Source organism: Amblyomma mixtum, chromosome 3 (assembly GCF_055824585.1).
Source record: "Amblyomma mixtum isolate Tamu chromosome 3, ASM5582458v1, whole genome shotgun sequence".
Classification (NCBI taxonomy): Eukaryota; Metazoa; Arthropoda; class Arachnida; order Ixodida; family Ixodidae; genus Amblyomma; species Amblyomma mixtum.
The window spans coordinates 156,232,031-156,252,585 of NC_143014.1; the positions used below are offsets into that span (position 1 = coordinate 156,232,031).

The 20,555-nt window shown below is 47.4% G+C and overlaps 1 non-coding gene across 1 annotated transcript; it reads left to right on the forward strand.

The window, feature by feature from the left end:
- Positions 1 to 16,878: 16,878 nt before the first annotated feature.
- Positions 16,879 to 16,952, forward strand: TRNAT-GGU (transfer RNA threonine (anticodon GGU)). The gene has a single exon. It is a non-coding gene; the product is annotated as a tRNA-Thr (tRNA).
- The last annotated feature ends 3,603 nt before the right edge of the window (positions 16,953 to 20,555 follow it).

Sequence of the window (20,555 nt, forward strand, 5' to 3'; positions counted from 1 at the left end):
GTATGGTATGACGGCGGTTTTGACGCGATAACGTTAAAGGACCCATTCAGGGGAAAAACCGCCGTAGTTAACGTTAGCGTGCTAAGAAAATCATGAATGGTCGAGAGGGTCGTGACGTCACAACCATATGACCTCGCACAGGTGATTAAACAACGATCACACAGTACAGCAGTGGTGACGTGACTGCACAATTCCTCATTGGCCTACAGTGACGCAACGTCATTCCACGACCATTACGTACGCCTCTGAAGAAAGCAAAGCAATTGCACTGAAAAGAAAAATGCTCGAGCCTGGACTTGAACCGCTACCCCTCGACCACAGAGGAACGTTCGTTCGACTTGGTTTAAGGGTGACCTTGTATGTCTTGTGGTGAATAAAAAAATTGGCAGTGGTTTAGCTCTGGTTAAACCTGGAGGATTGCGAAAACAAGGAGGAGAGAGAGGGAGGCGATGGAGAACGCGCGGCAGCGGCGGCGGCCCCGGCACGCTAGCTATGCGCCGCTACTGCGTATGCGCAACTGGCCACCGTGTCAGCGGCACCTCTGAGTCACCCGCGCAGCGACGGCGGTGGCGTGCCAGCTGTGCGCCATGTGACGTCACTGTTCCTCGCGCATGCGCAGTATGGCCTTTGCTCGGCTCCGCAAAATGGCTCGGCGACTAGCGTAGTATTGCTTTCGCAGCGAAAAAAAAATAAAGAACAGTGTCCACGTCTGCGAAGGGATATGCAAAGACGACCCCACGCTGCTGAAGGGGCGCGTCACACCCTTAAGGCGGAGCTTTAGTGTCCCCCGAATTTTTGCCCGGTATCTGCCTAAGGTGTTGTTGGAGGCCCTCCCTAAAACTTCGACAATGCCCCTAAGCAGAAGCGCTGGGTACCCCGCCAGCTCCAGCCTTCGCTACTGTAATTGAAAGCTGCTCCGAATTTCGTCGCAACCTTGAATGGCTCCTCTCAAAGCAGCAGTCGCAACGCTTAGCTTGGCTTGCTTACTATGCGCAGGGAGAATGAAAGAAAGCCCTTCCTGCTGCGTTGCTCGGTGACCTTCAAATAGTTCGTCCTTGGTTAGAAAGAGGAAAACATGTCTGCAATCACTTCAGGGCACTCCATTTTTCCTAAATGAAAAACTCACTTCCCACCTTTTTTTCTTTTTTTTTCATTTTGCGCCTGTCATGTTCCGCCCTCTTCACCCTTTTTGGAATGTATTTGTTACGCCCAAACCATTAGCGCTTTTAATCGACACTCAGCGCCCGTGTTCGAATTTCCTTAAGCCGCGTCCTTGTGCTGTTTCCACCTTCGAAGCATGAACCAAGAAGCCCGTGTCAGCGTTCTTCTTCTTCTTCTTCTCCATATGAAAATACCCACGCGGGGGGATTGGGCATGGAGGAAGAAAAAAACTAGGAGGGAGTACGACGTCACAATCTTGAAGCCTAGTCATAAAAAATATAGTGGAAAGCATCATGGGAAATAGGCCCTCACGTGACAAGGCAGCGGTAGCTCTTAGCCGGATTTCGGTTTCGTTCTCTCGCTCTACGAGCAACTGCGCGACCATCTGCTTGTGTGCACGGACGGCTCCGTGGTGAGCACAAATTGCTCGCTCGCCGCAGCGGCCACCATCCCCGAGCGACGCGTGCGCTGACTGCGGCGCAGTGGAGACGGAGCACATGTTCCTTCGCTGTGCTGCTTCTGCAGTGCCGCGTCGCGAGATGCTCGCGGCCTACAGGGTACTGGGAATCATCCTGGACAGTCTCGAAGCGCTCCTGTGGCCGCGCGGCAGTGCGCGCATCCGTGACAGAACAATGGTGAGCCTCTGTGCGTTCATCGAGCAGGCGGACTTGACTTCCCGCTTGCTCTTCGTCATGTAGTGCACGCGTGATATTAACGCTCCGTGGGTGCTACCTCGGACGGCATACGCGGCCGGGCGCCCCTCCCGGCCGCTAGTGCAGTGTGCCGCGCGCGCGATTAGTCCGAGACAGGACGCTACGTGCGCGCGGCTATGTAGTACATACACTTTACTTTTTTTTTTGTAAGTGATTGTGCGCAGTGGCTGGGAGACCCCGCGCAGGAGCAGACGTAAAGCCGCCGGCACACTCTCTCGACAGCGAGAGAGAGAAATACTTCACTGCTGCACTTCACGTCGGAACCGCGTATGTGCGCGAGCGTATTCGGCGCGACTTGTGCCTCGAGAATAGCGGAGAACGGCGGGCCCATGAGCGGGCCGAAGTCCGCCTGCCCGAGAAATAGAATCTTGCGCAGCGCGCCGGAGCGCACGTTAAACACGTCCGTCCGTCGTGAGCGCTGTGAAAGCCACTGCGCCCTTTTTTAAAGGCTCGTTTTCTTCGCCTACTCTCAAGTTCTCCGCTTATAGCATGCGCTGAAATAAACGCTCCGTATGTGTGTATAACGACGAAAGGAATTCCTCTCCATTCTCTTTATAAACCACAGTTGAACAGTGACGAGGTCGCGGCCGCACCCTTTGATGAAAAGTTTTCCTGCAGTTTTCTACAGTGCACCCAAAAACTCAAGAGTTTAATCAACAGAAGTGTTGAGACGCGGAGCCTTCAGACAACCTCGAGCTCGGTACGCATTCTGCCAAAGCTGCAACACAGGCGCTGCGCTTCTGCACTACATCGAAGCCCGGACGTTCACTAAAAAGCACCGCTGGTTGGCAGTCTGGTAACTGTGGAGGAGGGCCTATTTCCCATGAATCAGTGCGCAAAAGGGCCCTCGGCAGCGGCGTCAGAGGAGGATGGCTTGCAGAGGCTGAGCGCACTCTCTCCTAGTTTTTTTTCCTCCATGGGATTGGGTCTGCCGCATCTTCGTCTCCCTTTCCCTCCTTCTTTTTTTTTTCTTAAATTCACTGGCCTAACAAAAGAACACACCTCTTAAACTGTAAATGGCACGATTTAACGTCTGGAAGCGACACACGGGCTATGAGGGACGCGAGCATACCTCTTACTCTTATTGGGCCACCTAAAAGCAGCTAAGAAAGACACCACCAAAGAAAACAATAAGGCCTCTTCTTGAAAGCTTTTCTGGAGCCACTGGAATTCTATTCAAAGTCAACCTACATTGGGTGGTGAGTGGATATGTACAGTCTGGCCGAATTGAAGTGCGAGCACGCATACACCTTGTTTTGTGCTGTGAACAGATCAATTTCTTTCTAACCGGATAATGAATATACACAGTTTGCTGGCACCTTTACACAGAAATATGAAACACTCTAGTTCTCTACTACAGCTGGCGACAAAAAGGTACAATACTGTGCTTTGTTCAAAGGCGCGGTTCACGTTTGATTCCGGCTTGATAGGACGTTCAGTGGACTGAGGTGTGCATTGGTCCGAGGAGCCCTTGTATGCAGCAACATCTTTTTGAGTCAAGCGGACAGTCATTAATAACAACCTGATCGGACTTGTCCTGTCTGCAGGTATGTCGATGTATCTGTGTGTATGTGCGTACGCAGACGCGCGTGTGTGTATATGCGTTCAGACATGCGTGCGTGCGTGCGTGCGTGCGTGCGTGCGTGCGTGCGTGTGTGTGTGTGTGCGTGCGTGCGTGCGTGCGTGTGTGCGTGCGTGCGTGCGTGCGTGCGCGCATACGCGTGCTCGAGGATAAAGCTGTAGTGCCCGCCTTTCACTCTTGTTTCATAAAATCGGTTGTAAGTTCAGCACTTTGTATACTTTCTGCTGTCGCCCTGTTCCCGCATTGTCTCAGACTCATGCAAGCGTCTCGTTGACGAATCTTGCATCGACAGGGCTCGTAGCAGCTTGTGGTCTGATTATACTTCAAAATAAACGATTCTCCATTACATTGAGTTCCAATATATTTCCTCAAAGAGGTTAAGCAGCGCTACTGCCCATTGTCGCGAACTCGCGGTGAAACAGAAATCGATGGGTTACTCATCAAAAACACGCGTGTCGAGCATCCAGCAACAAACGTATTCAAGGGGGAAGCATGAGTAGAAACTTTTGATTTCGTAAATCTTTGGCGTATCCTTCTCGCAACAATTTCCGCAAGATGAGAAGCTAGTCATTGGAGCATTCATTCTCATACTTTTTCTCTACACAGCTTCGTCACAGTGGTGACACGCATTTTTATTAGAAAGCGCTGCCTGCTGGGAACATATTGACTCCAATATATGCGCCGAAGCTCCACGTGTAAATGAATATTGGGCGTATATTGGACATGTCACTAATTGGCGACACTGGGCGTTAAAGGGTTAGCCACGCTGCGGTGCTCATTTTATGCTACGCTGTCACTGTCAGATTATCGTTATCTGTCTCTAATATGCCCTGGTCCTGAAGGTAAACAAACAGATGAAATCAACTTTCATTAGACAATAGGTAAAGAACTTGACGCACCACCGGAGGGCTGCGTTAATTGTTCAGGTTACGTGATGAAAGCGTTTCATGGTGAACGAAGTCAAGTCCCCGCCATCATCTGTACCATGGTGGCAAAATAAAATTTGAAAATTTGAAAATTTGAAAGTTCGTTTAAAACTGCGGATACAAATGGCTGCGAGTAATAGAGATAGGCAACACTTCATTTTATCAAAAAGCTGCCGTACACAGCTAATGAGCGAAATATTTGGCTATGCACATGCAGGGAGATGGGTAGCACGTGTCGCCGCCGAAGCAGCAGCAACGACGACGGCTAAGCGAAACTCGAATGAACACCGCGCGCGCTTGCGGTCATGGAGGAAGGAAAACTAAAGCGGAAGCACAGCCTGCCTTCGCAAGCCAACATCCGCTCAAACCGTGCCCTTCGTTATCTCCCTCCTCTGCGCCGCTCATGAACACTGCCCAGAACGTGCCCACCCGGATCCCTCCCACCCGCTCTCACTTGATTCCTGGGAATGAGATTTCTAAAGAGGAGCGCTTATTCGCATGCTCCGTCATTTTGGGTTCTATGTTATACATGTCGACACTTATGCGCCTTCTCAGTTTCTTTTGCGCAATACTATCTCTGATGAAGTCGTTCAACCACATTCATTAAAAAGTATCTGCTGACCGCACTACATGTAGCACACACGCGTGGGACCATTCTGATGCCTGTCGAGGGGATGCCCTATCGTGGCTCCGCCTCTCGTCGCCACGTGTTTCGATGCGTGTTCGTCCGGCCACGGCTTCCGATGGAGCCGGATAAAGCCATCGCGATGCGCGCCTCTCTTCTTCGGTTCAGCAACCGCAAGGCGGCGTGAGCGAGTTACAAGGCTATCCGACGGAAGGTCACGAGGCTGTAATCAGGGGGGAAAGAACTGTAAGAGTACCTTCGTAGGCCGTGTGCTGCGATAATGCAACGAGAGCTGAGAGAGAAATCAGCCGTTGTTGAAGGTTATGGTGTCATCGGCGCTGATACACAGCGGCCTCCCCTGTGCATGCCGCAGCGACAAGTGAATCCAGAGACGCTGTTTAAGTCGGTGTCAAGTTTGCGTCAATTTCAGACGTGACACGTTTCGCTGTACCGACTCTATCGCTTGCCTGACCCGACGCAGTGACTTCGTGGCTATGATGTTTTGCTGCTGAACCCAAGGTGACGAAATCATATCCCGAGCGCGACGGCCGCTCTTCGATGGAGGCTAATTTCAAAATACGCCTGTGTGCTGTGTGATGTCAGTCCTCGTTAAAGAGCCCCATGCGGTCTAAATTAATCGGAGTCCTCCCGACACACTTGCCCATGCGCAGGTTTGGAGGGCTAAACCTCACATATGTACCATACCACGCCATGCTATACCGTACCGTACTGTACATGCAATACCATACCATACCTTACCATATCTTACCGCACCTTACCATACCATACCATACCATACCATACTTACAATACCTTACCATACCTTACCATATTTCGCTAGTGTTGCTATCAAGTAATAATAGGAGATGAGCGGGAGGCTTGGTGGCCATCTTTTCAGGGTCTCAGATTCTAATTCCTGAAATTCAGAACACAAATGTGGTTGTGCACACGCAGTCTCAAAGTTACACTGCAGAGGCGGGGAACGTTGTGTTAGAAAGTATTGCCCTTTAAAGTGTGCGCAATTGGCAGATCAACGAGTGACATAAAGACACTGCTACAATCCACGAAAACAACTGTTTTCCTTCTTAGCCACCGTTGTCTTGATATGTAATCGGGGCTCGTCAGATGGCATGCTTAGCCTTCCTCCTTTTTGCCTTTCCTCAGGAGCATATTGTAATAATATGTGCAATTAAAATACTATACTGTACAGATATAGCAATATTGAAGACGTACTACCCAGTGCTATAACATACACAAAAGAAAGCACAAGTTTGCCCTGTACAGGGGCGACGAAAAAAACGTGAACACAACGGAGTCTAGGCGCTCCGCTGTTCGCATTTGTTTTCATCACGCTTTTTTTTCGGTGGCAGCAAAAAGACGCTAGAGTCGTTCTTGATGCATTCTAGGACGACTCTAACTTCTATTTCTTAACACCCAGATAAAAGCGCGATCAAAAGAAATTCGAACAGCGGAGCGCGTAGGCGTCGCATTGTTCGCGTTTCTTTCCATCGCGATAGTACTTACATATTAATAGAATTTCACTCGCCAAAGCAGCGCTATGGGCTATGAGGTACGTCGTACACTGGTGGGCTCCGAAATAGTTTCGACAACCGTCTGTTCTTTAACGTGCACCCGAACTTCAGTACAGGAGTCTTGTTCATTTGCTCTCCATTCAAATGCTGCTGACGCGGCTGCGATAGAATGCGCGTCCTTGGGATCAGGAACCAAATGCCATAGACACTGTGTAAGGGCGGCGGGTACGGCACGAAAGAATCTGAACGATCGAGGTTGTAGACCAGTTGGTAGGACATCATGAGGAGCAAAACCGCACAACAGGATAGGACAGAGGCAGGCGACAACACAGGGTGGTACTGACAACTGAACATTTATTGAAGAACCGCAGAGCTTGTACGGATCAGTCGCGCGTGTAATCTGGCAAACGTAAAACGAAGATTAAACATGAAAAAACAGTTCAGTGGCAACCATGCCGAAAATAATCAGTACGTGGAAGGGAAGGAACGGAGCAAGGATGACGCAACCAACCTGCGCAGCACCAAACAAAAGCAACCTAGAGAGACAAGAGACAGAAACGCTAATTAATTCTGGAAAATGGACACAGAAAGCACTCTGACACACTTATCTGGCTCCGATCTCAAGATGGCAACAGCCTCGACAACTTCCCTTTCTAACTGCCCCTTTCTTCGTCCTATAATCTGTTCAGTTTAGGATAGCAGTCTTTACAACTGCGACAGTGAACGGGCAAGCAAGGTCCTCCGGGCCTACTCAAAGAACGCGCACGCTCTTGCAAGCGAATGTTTAAACATCTACCAGTTTGGCCGATATAAAATCGACCACAGCTGAGGGAAATCTTATACGACAGCCCCGTTGCGCATTAGACATACTTTTTCGAATGCCTCATATGCCACAAATTACAGGCTTTGAAGTGTGCTCCCCACAAATTGCAGAGTTTAGAAAGCTTACAGGGCGCAGGCATGACCACATCAACGCATTAACTGCCTGAAATCTTCTTAGGGTTATGGGAAGTCTTATGAGGATATGTTAAGACTACATACTTATTTCGGCTAGCCGGCTCATGCGGAAAAGGTGCCTTTTTTCGCACTCAGTGAAGCTTTTTGAGCAAGGAATCGGCCACAGATCTTAACAGTGAGCTCGGAAAGCCCACTTTTCTGAGTCGCTCACTTTAAAGATGAACACTGGGATGCACTTTGTGATGGCATGATTTCAAAAGCGCAGACCTAAAACATGAAGACGCCAAAGCCCATTTGACAAGCTTTGAATAAGATGAGTCGAAGGGCAGTAGAGCTTTCTTCGATCTCGGCTGAAAATCCCAGCAAACATGGTCATGTTGATTAAAATACAACCTTAAGTCTAAAAACTGGATGTAACCATCTTGCGGTGGCCTAAGAGCAAAATTGAGAGAACGTGAAGAACCGGAAAACACAGTCAAAAGCTCATCTGCCACCTCAGCTAGAACATTGTTAGATGAAAGTTTTAAAATGATAACAAAATCATCTACATATCTAAAACATTAGAAACGAAGGCATAGGTCAACCTACGTTGGAGCACTGGATCTAAATTGGCAAAGATTTCACGCCGCAGTGCCGTCACGCTGGAGCCAAAACAGATTAATTTCCTTTGAAGCCGCCGCGGTGGCTAAGTGGCTATGGTGGTCGGCTGCTGACCCGAAAGACGCGGGTTCGACCCCGGCCGCGGCGGCTGGAATTTCTTTGGAGGAGAAATTCTAGAGGCCCGTGTACTGTGCGATGTCAGTGCACGTTAAAGAACCCCAGGTGGTCTAAATTTCCGGAGCCCTTCACTACGGCGTCTCTCATAGCCTCAGTCGCTTTGGGACGTTAAACCCCATAAACTAACTATTTCCTTTGAACATAAACTTTACCTTCAAATGAGACAATGGTTGACCGTAAATAAAGCCTAAGCACCTACAAAAAGGAATCCACAGACACGTCGAAAGAGCTCCGGAAGTCGACCACGTCGCCCGCTTCGATGAGCTCCCTTACAGCACTGAAAAGTGCTCCATGGGGAACAGAAAAAAAATAGTTCTTCGACATCAACAGACACCGAACAGTTAGCACCAGGGACGGCTGTTCTTAGCACTTGAACCAAGTGATTAGATCCGTCAATAAATGTTCAGTTGTCAGTACTACCTTGTGTTGCCGCCTGCCTTTGTCCCGTCCTGTTTTGCGGTTTTGCACCTCACACAGGAAAGATGACTGAAATGTAGAAACAGATATACCGCGAACAAAAAGGTGTTCAGGTGACAGAAAAAAAAAATACCTGAATGATTCAAATGCTGTAACGCGGGAAGGCAATGGATTCCGTATGGCAGGAAACGACTTTCATACAAACTCCACCTGTGCAGGGTTCAAAGCCTGTCCATAGGTTTGCGCGCTCACACCAACTATACAGTTTAATATATTTCTTTCCTGTAGTGAAAAATATCCTTTTCATGCTTTACACTGTGAACATGTTCTACGTTACGTACAACCGTGGCCATAATAATACGAAGTACGCTTCGGCGATCAAACAAGTCTCACGGCTTACCTAGCGAACACTAGGTGACCCTTTCATACATGCTGGCAGATAGCGTTGGTGCGCCAGAGCATAAATCTAAGGAACTGCACAATGTCTTCAACGAAACGCGGGAGAAAAGTTATAATGCCGAAGCGTACCGTGTCTGTACATACAGTCCTGCAGTTAGCTGCACTGCGTATGGTTCTTCGGTGTCGCCGGAGTACTTGTGGTAGCATGGACACCACGCGAACTTAATTACTGCTTTTGTGCTCACAGAAAACCTTGCTTGCACTTTCATGGCATGGAAACTGAGCATGACAGACTGACACATTTGGTTGGTTGGTTTATGGGGTTTAACGTCCCAAAGCAACTAAGGCTATGAGAGACACCGTAGTGGAGGGCTCCGGAAATTTCGACCACCTGGGGTTCTTTAACGTGCACTGACAACGCACAGTACACGGGCCTCTAGAATTTCTCCTCCAAAGAAATTCTAGCCGCCGCGGCCAGGATCGAACCCGCGTCTTTCGGGTTAGCAGCCGAGCACCATAACCGCTTAGCCACCGCGGCGGCTGTGGACTGACACATTTGTGTGAAAGCAAATGAACAATGTTTTGTTTGATACTGAGTAGTTTTTATTCGAAATTACCAAATCCAGACACAGCACTACAAAGTTCAGCTTTAATGGCATATCTTTCCTTTGAAAAAGTATCAAAATTAAATGGGCCATATAACTAGCACTTTAAACCATACCACGTAACAGTTGCCAATGCGTTGATGCGGATAAAAAACTTGGTCGTTTTTCTCCGTTTTTGTCAAGGTCAATTTGGTTCACTCCCAGAAAAAAAAAATACACTTGTAAAGAAACTTCAGTAAATTACAGAACAACAAACTGTTGTGCGTTTTGATACTCAGCTTAAAAACCTAATTTAGACTGTCTTTAGATTAGAAAAAAACACTTTTGTGGTGCGGCATACGCGTTTCTTGCAAACTCTTTTCTGTTCCAAGCTATGGAGACGGCAAAAAATTGTTACCACATGATTGCTGAAACATGACGCATGTACGATGTGGTCGTTACTGAATCCTATTGTCTTCGTAAAGCTGAAAATTACGTCGGTGGAGTTTCTTTTCTATTCCATGCGTATCTATCTCCTCGATTACGCGTTTTTTTGTTGTTATTCGTATTTTATACAAACTACAATGCAGTCTGCTGAAGAGGTTTGACCACTCCTCTTTCTGAGTACATATTTGTGTGTGTGTGTGTGTGCGCGCGCGCGTGCGTGTGTCCGTGTGTGTGTGTGTGCGAGCGCGTGAGCGTGTGCGTGCGTGCGTGCGTGCGTGTGTGTGTGTGTGTGTGTGTGTGTGTGTGTGTGTGTGTGTGTGTGTGTGTGTGTGTGTGTGTGTGTGTGTGTGTGTGTGTGTGTGTGTGTGTGTGTGTGCGTGTGTGTGTGTCTGGGCGTTCGTATGTGCGTGCGTGCGTGTTCCAACCAGGGTGTCGAACCGGAATTTTTTCGGGTTCGGTTCGGGTTCGGGTTCACGCCTTTCGGGTTCAGTTCCGGGTTCGGCTCCAGAGGGACATTCCGTTCCGGTTCGAACCGGTTCGGACCGTATCGAACCGGTTCAAACGGGTTCAAACGGGTTCAGGACAAAAAAAATTAGATTGTAGATGGGTTTCAATCAACCTTGCTATTCTGTTTACTTTTTTTCTGGCACATCAATATACAAAATAAAAAAATGCAAAAATTTGTTTACGAGAACGGAAAACTCGGCTTGTTGAAACAGGACAAACCGAAGACGGGAGACGACACGAGCGCTGACTAACAACTGGTTATTTTATTCTCGGGAAAGTATATAAAGGCGCAAGACACAGTGAACAACCCAAAAAAACAGAACAAAGATTAAAACCTAAAAACTATACTGCGCATGCACATCATAATCAAATTGTGACATCTTTTCCAACTAAATTCGAAGACTTCCATAGTAGACGGCACTCCCCTATCTCTTGGACCTCACAAAGTTGTCAAGAAAGCCTAAATCTTTATCTACCAAATTGATAGATGGTAAAGCAACACACTCACCTGCTTGCTTCCAGATCATAAAGGCCTCCACCAGCTCCCTACAAATTCGATCAGGGTGATTAAACAGGGCACTTGTCTTATGTAAGTGGGGGAAGCAATGAGCATTTGTTCGAACATCGCAGATGGGTGAAAAAAGGAGCTGGGTCGTACAACTTGGCTTTGCATGGCAGAGCGTGCAACAATTGCTTCCCCCCTTAGATATGACGGGTATTCAGTTTAATAACCCTGATCGAACTTGTAGGGAGCCGGTGGAGGCCTATATGATCAGGAATTAAGCAGATGAGTGTGTTGCTTCACCATCTATCAATTTGGTAGATAAGGAGTTAGGCTTTCTTGGCAACTGTGTGAGGTCCAGGAGATTGTGGAGTGCCGTCTACTACGGAAGATAGTCTTAGAATTTCGTTGAAAACGAAGTCATGACTCGACTATGATGTACATGCGCAGTATGGCTATTAGGTTTTAAACTTTGTTCTTGTGTTTTTTGGGTTGTTCACTGTGTCCTGCACCTCTATATACTTTTCCCAGACTAAAATAACCAGTTGTTAGCGCTTGTGTCGTCTCCCGTCTTCCTTTTGTCCTGTTTGCTGCGCTGCTCAAGCATGAAAAATTTGTTTCATGCGAGATGTTCTGCATTTACCCATTTTATTTATTGTCCGCTGCAAAAATACGAATTTACGGCAAGAGCCGCAAAATGAAATATGAACTCAAAATTAATGTGGATCGGCTATGTATATGCCATAATCCACCTTCTGAGGTAAAAGGCGAAAAGCCGGTGGATTTTGCATCTACGAGACCCTCCAGCTTGGGCAGTTTCGGAGACCCCGTCGCGGGAGTAATATATCTCCCCTGAAGCTTGAGTCAGTAAATTGTAATTGCAATGTAAATTCGTCGCAGACACAACGAACAACACTGGCCACACCACTGGGCTATAGCGAACGAAGAGGCGCAGTGAACTACCTTCGAAGTTGAAGAGGTGGTGCTTCCACTAAGCACGCAGATGAAAGAGCGCCTCTCAAACTTCACGACACCGCCCCGGAAAGAACATGTCGACCCAGAAATGCAATTAAAAGGCGGCTCTGCCGTGCGCAGCGCTGACAGGAAACTCCGGCGTCCGGTAACACTGTAAACGGCAAAGTAAACAAGGTAACGATAAGCTATTACTGTCTATTGAAACATTTATTAACCGCCGGCCAAGCCCGCGTCGATGGCCTACGAAGGCAGTCATTGCCTGCGTGTTCGCCGGCTAGGCAAAGCATCCCAAATGGAAGAAGAGCGGTGCGCGCTAGACAGGGGCATTGTCGAAGGCGAAGCTACTTGCATTAGAAACAACAGCGATTTGAGAATTTGAAAATCCTTGCTGGCTATGCTGGTCACGTGGCATAGATAGCCTGCCCAGTGTGCTCCATCTTTTGCGCTGCTACCACGTGCAGGTATCGCCATATAGGAGTCAGTGCAACTGATGCACTGTGGGCCACAAGCGCTGCACTACTTTCGTCGTTGCGTCAGCCCAGCAACGACAGAAGCAGCTCGAAAACACACGGCACCAGACGCATGTAGCTTTCTGGCAACGCTTCGTTAATCCATAGCTGGCCAGATGTTTCCTCGGATAACTGCGTTCCTGCGGACCACAAAATCGTAGAAGCGCGTGTTCTGACGAAGACGTTGGACACCAAGTACAAGCTCTTTCCTACTGCCAGGAATCATATATGTGGCCGACCTGCCACCAGATACCGTGTACACTTCATCCACGATTAGTTTTACTCAAGAAGTGCTTGGGACTGGGCTAGTTGGAACATCTTCTCATAAATGCTGTCCAGTTGCTTTGTCCGTGTACAACTAAGCAGCGCAGCATTTATGAGAAGTAGTTTTACTCCGTCCCTAAATTTGATAGTTGGCAGCAAGGGTCTCGGCGAGGATTAAATGACCGCCATAGATAGCCTGGAAAGAGCCACGGCAGGCTCTGCTTTGCACAAGTCGGCGCGCATAACGCAGTTTTATAAGAAATAAACGCCACTTTTAGCGGCCTTAGTATTTTTGGCTGCTATATGAAGATTGGTTTATTGATTTATTGGGGTTTAACGTCCCAAAACGACTCAGGCTATGAGGGACGCCGTAGTGAAGGGCTCCGGAAATTTCGACCACCTGGGGCTCTTTAACGTGAACGGACATCGCACAGTACACGGGCCTCTAGAATTTCGCCTTCATCGAAATTCAGCCGCCGCGGTAGGGATCGTGTTATGCGAAGAATCCACTTGCTACGGACATCAGATGTAACGAACGGAACCCGCGTGACCGTCAGCTTCGTTATAAGTGGGCTCGACTGCAGTTCCAATCATCCACAAAAACCTTTCTCACGCTTCAGACATGACCCTTACGCGTTAGGACGTACCTTCGCGCCAAGGGGACGTTTGTGCCGTGGTCAGTAATTTTCTACCTGTGCCAGCAACGAGAAACCATTGAGCGATAAAATGATATTTTTGTCATCATGCTGCGTTCTTTTGGGACATACTGAAGCAGTCTCATAAAAAACCTATTCACATCATGCATTTTATTATAGCATTTATGTCTGCGATGCAAAACTCCAGAATTCCGTGCGGACTCTTCGTGTTCATAGGACCGTTTTGCGTGTGGAAAACCCGCATGATGGATGAACACGCAGAACCACCGCGTTCAACGAGCTCACTGTTCAGACAACAGTGCACTTTAACACAAGGAAAATGTGCTCCGCAAGTTCAACCTCCTGACTAGCTCCCCTGTGTGCACCGTCTGGAATTTTCATGTGCAGGCGGAGAAAGGGAGTTACGGTGGCGTGAGGTCTTACGCCACGATCGCTGAAGTCGACGTGGTCTAGTAAAGCACGAGGAGGGTCAGAGAGGTTCCAAATATTCCATGCAACAACCATAAAAATAAGCCACGAAGATGGCCGAGTAGCCTAAGCCATCTCTAAACGGAGCTTTTCTGTTACGCCGCCACTGCTACGAATCCCACTCGGAGTTGGAGGATGCATACTCTTTTAGTTATTCTTTTTCTCCGTTAGCAGTATAGCCTCCTTTCCCAAAAATAACCGCGCTGTGTGTATGTGTGTATGTTTGTGAGGAGAGAGGGTGCGCGCGAGCAGCCTCCACCCTTGATGCGCACTCCGGTGGGCGCACATCCGGGCACTCCGAGGTAAAAATGCTTCTTCAACAACTTTCATCCCTCTCCCCAGCCCCCATCACCCACCTGTACCCGATATAGCCGAGGCGGAATGTTGTGAAGGCTCAACGTATGCCGTCGCCCAAGCGTTCTAGGAAACAATCATAAGACTGTCGTGTCACACACCAAGAACCGGAAGTATGACAGCGAGAAGTAGATATACGCGTAAGCCGCCAGACAGCGAATTCAAGACCGAGAAGTCTTAGAACAGCGGATGAAGGTGCCCGTTGGCGACTGACATCAAATTTTTTTTTTTTTTGCAAGCAGAACAATTTCAGTGAATCGGCATAACGAAATCATATCATCGCAGTTATATTTCATTGCAGTAGCATCTTTCTGGGCGAAATCACTATCGCATGCAAGCGCGCGCATGTATTTCCGCACTGCCCTTTTGTGTAATCGATATTTAATTTTTTTTCTTATAATTATATCTCCACCGTTGACAAACGCCCGCCTTTCGTTGCTAATTTCCGTCGCGTGGAAACATGAATATGCGGATTAAAAAAAAAAAAGAAGCTGCACCAATTTATACATCCTTCTTTTGGTAATACTAGTAGTAATATCTCGGGTTTAACGCGTCGAGTAGACATTGTGGCTATATGATAGACGGTGTATATAGTGCGGGGGTCCAGATTAACGGAGACCAGCTGAGGTTTTTGAACATGCGACAGAGCCCGCGCGTTTTGTCATTTTGCCGCCATCCAAATGCGGACCTCGAGGCCAGGATCGAACCCGCAACCATGGAAACAGCAGCCGAGCTCAACACTAATTGAGCCATTTTTTTTATTGCACCACTGACCCATCATAAGGGGTTTTATTTAGAACCTGTTATCTGAGACAACGAACGTCTACAAAAGTAAATGTTGCACTACCCACTGCGATGACTCGGTGGTTAGAGTGCTCGGTTACTTATTTAGTGTACCCGGGTTCGACCCCGGCCCCGGGGTCCGCGTTTCGATGGAGGCGAAGCACAAAAGGCACCCGTGTGCTGCGCGATGTCCGTGCACTTTAAGAATCCCCAGCTGGTAGAAATTATTCTGGAGCCCTCCACTACAGCCCCTCTTTCTCTCTTTCTTCTTCCACTCCCACCTTCCTCCCTCTCTTCACGGCGCGGTCGAGGTGCCCATCGAGAAGTGAGACAGTTACTGCGCCATTTACTCTCCTCAAAAACCAGCATCACAACGTTATTTGGTCCTTGCGCTAATATTCACATATTTGTCGTAAATGACCCAAAGGGAATGTATTTTCAATCGATGCTTAAAGGGCTATAGACACTCAGTTTTATTACGCGATTTCTTTTTTTCGAACGACGCTCTAGATATTAGAATACATGAATCACCGTGTGGTACTCGCCTACTGCCGCTGAATAATTTAGAAAAGAATTTGTTCTCCCATGCTGTTTCGGTTTCATCAACCGAATGATGGCTGTGACGTGTAATTTAACATTAGGTCATGTGAGGCACGGAAAAACTAATACAAACGCTGCTACGTTGTTTTGACTCACTATAGCACTTAAATCATCCTGATTCAATATCTAGAATTATAACAAACGACTTATCAGCAGTTATATTGCCGTTTCTTCGCGCCTCACGTGACCTAAATTCCACTACACATCGCAGCCGTCGTTCTGTTCATGAAGCCAGTACAGGGTCAAAAAGAAATTCAAATATAAATTATTATGTGAAAGCGAACACCGTAGGGTGCTCCATGCACACCAATATCTAACGCATCGTTTGAAAGAAGAAAGCACGCAAGCAAAAATTTGGTGTCTATAGTACTGTATTGAGTTAGAGCAATCCTAACAATTTGATCAAAATCTTACGCAAACAAGTAAAAGGGGAGGAATAATATTTCAAGATTTCAAATCAACCTAACGTACAAGTCTTTAGAATTGGCGGTAGTACATTACAGAATCGTCGATTAGGCATCTTTCCAGGCACCAAACTTCCTATAAGTTTGTTGTCGCATATACAGGGTCGCATTTTCGCACTTTCCAGCGCATACAGCTACGGATGGATAAATCTACACGCTATATCTCGTTTTTTCCGGAAAAAAAGTATGCAGGGATGCAAAAAAAGCAGGGCTGATGCGAGTCCCGAACCGGTTCGGAACTGTTCCTTTGAATCGTTCCGGTTCGGGTTCAGTTCCAAGATGGCGAAAAAAATATGGGTTCGGTTCGGTTCCGGTTCCGGGCGAAAATTCGGGTTCGGTTCCGGTTTCGGGTTCGGGTTCAGTTCCGGTTCGACACCCTGGTTCCAACAGTATCCTTCCTAAAAGCAATTTAAATATGCTCTGAATATGTTACCCATAAAAGAAACTAAAGAAATCAAAATTGGCACTATGCCTTGAGTATGAGTTTTATATTGCCAATGAAAATACGGATTGGTGTTTTTTGTCATTTCTGCCAAGCCCATCGTCTTCCTAAAGGTTACTATAATAAGGGAGTAATTACTCATTGGCATCCACCAATTCCCCTAAACATTTCACCAACACTGTTCCCACTTCGAGTTATTGATCAATTCGCTCTCGCCCTACCATAAGCTTGCCGTCCCGGTTAGCTCAGTTGGTAGAGCGACTGCTCCGGTGAAGCAGTGGTCCCGGGTTCGAACCCCGGACCAGGACGAATTTTTCTTTAACTACGAAGTTTCTGGGGAAGCTGTATAGCTTTCCTTTGTAGCCGTATGGCTGCGCTTGGGTGGATGCCAATGAGTAATTACTCCCTTATTACAAATTTACTCCACCTTGGGGGATTCCCCTAAACATTTCACCAAGGTGACTATAGCTTATCAGTTTTTCTTTGAGTTTAATAGGTCATGCGTATCAGAGCTATTGAATTGTGAATTGTGGGATTTAAGGTCCCTCAGCGACTCAATGGCTTTTCTTTAAACGTGTGCTGACATCCCACAACATACGGGCGTTCTTCCATTTCGCCTCCATCAAAAGGCAGCCACTGCGACCTTGGGATGATGAGTAGCCGAAATCTAAAGCCACTGGGCCACCACGGCGGGTGTATGAGAGCCATTAGCTTCATGCAAAACAGCCATTACAGATGTTATATATTGAAACAGAAATCCATTCAGCCAACAAATAAAGCTATTAGTCATTAGTGTGTTCAAATAGAAAGGCATGTGACCCTACACAAGGACGTCAAGCGGGAAAAACTGCCAAATTATGCCGCACTATGACCGATTAAACACCATGAAAATTATTCAAATAACTTAGCTGGTCGAAAATTTTTGACTCGCACATGTAAGGACGCAGCGGAATATGTGTGCGTTTTATTCCTTCCTTGCACGAGACTGAGTCCGGGACTCCATACAAACTCTACGCGGAGGAAGCAGTGCTATACAAAATCAGATACATAATTCCATTTCTACTCGAAAAAAAATAAACGACCACCTGGGGTTCAAAATTTCCGGAGCACTTCACTACGGCGTCTCTCATAGCCTGAGTCGCTTTGGGACGTACAATATATATATATATATATATATATATATATATATATATATATATATATATATATATATATAGATATATATATATATATAATGCTGACGAGGGACACACGAACGAAAGCAGTGGTTTATTTACGACGTTTCGGCCGGGCCCCGGCCTTTGTCAGGTAATGCGCAAAGCATCCATGCTTGCTCCTTAAATACGTGTACTGCGAAAAGAAATGTGACCAGCCACTAATATCTAATGACAACGTAATAAAATGCGCGTGACGTCCTAAGTGACGCACAGTGACGAGGCTTACAGACTTTCGGAGTTGACACGTGCTCCTCGCAAGTAAAAATAGCATACCGAATTAGCGCTGGGGCATGCAGAAAGCAATAACCAACACGCACTGCGGAGTTAAAGGCATGACACAGAAACACGTGGCTAGTCACGTCGTCACCTTTTAAACAATAACATTAGACACAAAAGAGTGCACGGGGCATGGGTGATACAGTACACAAGCATTCTATGAATTGACACGTGTTGCGCTCGAGTCATGCACCTTCGAGATGAAAAGGGAGCAAAGGAGAAAAACAAGCTTATTCAAGCATACCAAACAGTACTGCATAGATAGCGCAGAAAATAAGGCACAGCAAACAGCAATAATCAACATGTGTTGCGTTCGTCGTGTCACTATACAATGTAGTCGTGCGATGTTAGTCACACCGGTCGTCGAAAAAAATGCTCTGCGTTAAATTCATGAGCATCAGAAGCCTTAAAGACGATCACGCTTTCGTGAACCTAATTATCGCTACTTTGAAAGAAAAGATATTTTCCCTGGGTTCTCAGTCAAGCCAGGGTAGTGCTTTGAATTTGAAAATTTGGAAGGATTCTCGAACCTCTCTGTCATGGTGAGATTTGAAGCCAAATTCAAGTATTGGGGCTGTAATGTTATCAAATGAGTGACCGGGTGTCGCGATATGTCTTGGGAGCGGAAGATTAGGAGGGGTATTGGCATGTGATCGGTGGTTATCGAATCGCAACCTGAAGGGTAGTTCAGTATGTCCGATGTACTGCAGCTTACACACACCGCATTCGAGCAGATAAACAACACTGCTACTGTCGCAAGTGAAATTCCCTTTTATTTCACAGTAAAAGTCTGACGCAGTACTTCTTGGCAATGTGGTAGTGGTCATATGAGTGCATACCTTACAACGCGTTTTTGGCGAGGGCAGCAGCCAGTTGGAGAGGGGTTAGTTTTTTTTTGATGAAGTCAGCATGTCGCGCAGGTTCCGTGGCCTACGGTATGCTGCGTGGGGTGGCTGCGGCAATATTCGTGTCAGACGGCTGCTCTGCATAAGAGCATTGTGATGTTTCTTGAGGATACCGTTAACTGCGTCATTTACTTTCCTCAAAACCAATTTTCAGTTTCCCCTGCACTGCCAACGCCAGTGCGCGCCCGACCAGCTTGACACGCCGGCACGCCAGTGACGTCACAGTACAGGGTGGCCTGCAGAAGTTGTTCGATCAATGGGTGCCGCTCGCGTCAGCTCGCGTCGAGGAGCGCTTGTCTTCAAAATTCGCTTGCGGAAAAACTACGCCGCTTTCAGGTGCGAAATTTTACACGAGACATCAGACTACCACAAAGAATACAGACGTAAAATTTCCTTTCGATCGATGATCATCGAAAAATCGCCGGAGTTGCCCTTTAAAGGGACACTGAGGAGAGCACTATTAATATATTTTTTATAGCAAAATCCGATAGTTCGGCATGTCATGGCTTTGTTGCCACTTGGCCGGCAGCGAAAAATGCATTTATTTCTAAGAAATTTGGATTCGAAGTTGAAAAGGTTTTTCCCGCCGCTGTGATTCAAACTTGGGATTCGGCTATGACGACAGAGGACTAAGTGACGTGAAACATGACGTGATGCAGACTCCGTGATTTCTGGCTGCCAGCAGTGCGGCCTAGCAGCAGCCGAAAAGAGAGCTACCGCCGGCCGCACGTTGAAGGCATCTATCGGCTATTGCGGCCGTCGCTACAGTCGCTTCGCTTACGTTTGCACCGGCGTTTTGCGAGCGTTACGATGGATCTCGTTCTCGAAGTCGTCAACGAAGTTCTCGCAAATAGACACCTTTAGCATACCGTGTACCTTGATACCGCTAGCGGAATACCGGGAGCCCGCCTAACGCCGGCAAGCAGGCGCTGATTGGTCCCGATGCTTCAGGCGAGCGCGTAGCTGCCCGGCACGTGGCGCCATCTGGCGACGTCAAGGAGATTTGCGCATGCATTGGCTGCGCCTCAGTGATTTGTGCTTCTCGTGTCCTAGCGTTGCTAGAACCATTGGTTCCAGCAACACTGTTTTGTTATATGACGTCATGACGCTTGTACTTGCGAGTTTGGCCTGTGGCGGCGATACCTGTATTTTGGTTCTTGCTCTTTTCTACGTTACAAGAGCTTTGTTGTCAGTATGGGTGGCGTTTTTGTAATCAGGAGCTGGTATTCTGTCGATACAAGCCAACTTCAATTTCTCCTCAGTGTCCCTTTAAGGCTTCTGATTTCTGATGCTCATGCATTTAACGCAGAGCATTTTTTTACACGACTACATTGTATAGTGACACGACGAACGCAACACATGTTGATGATTGCCGTTTGCTGTGCCTTATTTTCTGCGCTATCTATGCAGTACTGTTTGGTATGCTTGAATAAGCTTGTTTTTCTCCTTTACTCGCTTTTCATCTCGAAGGTGCATGACTCGAGCGCAACACGTGTCAGTTCATAGAATGCTT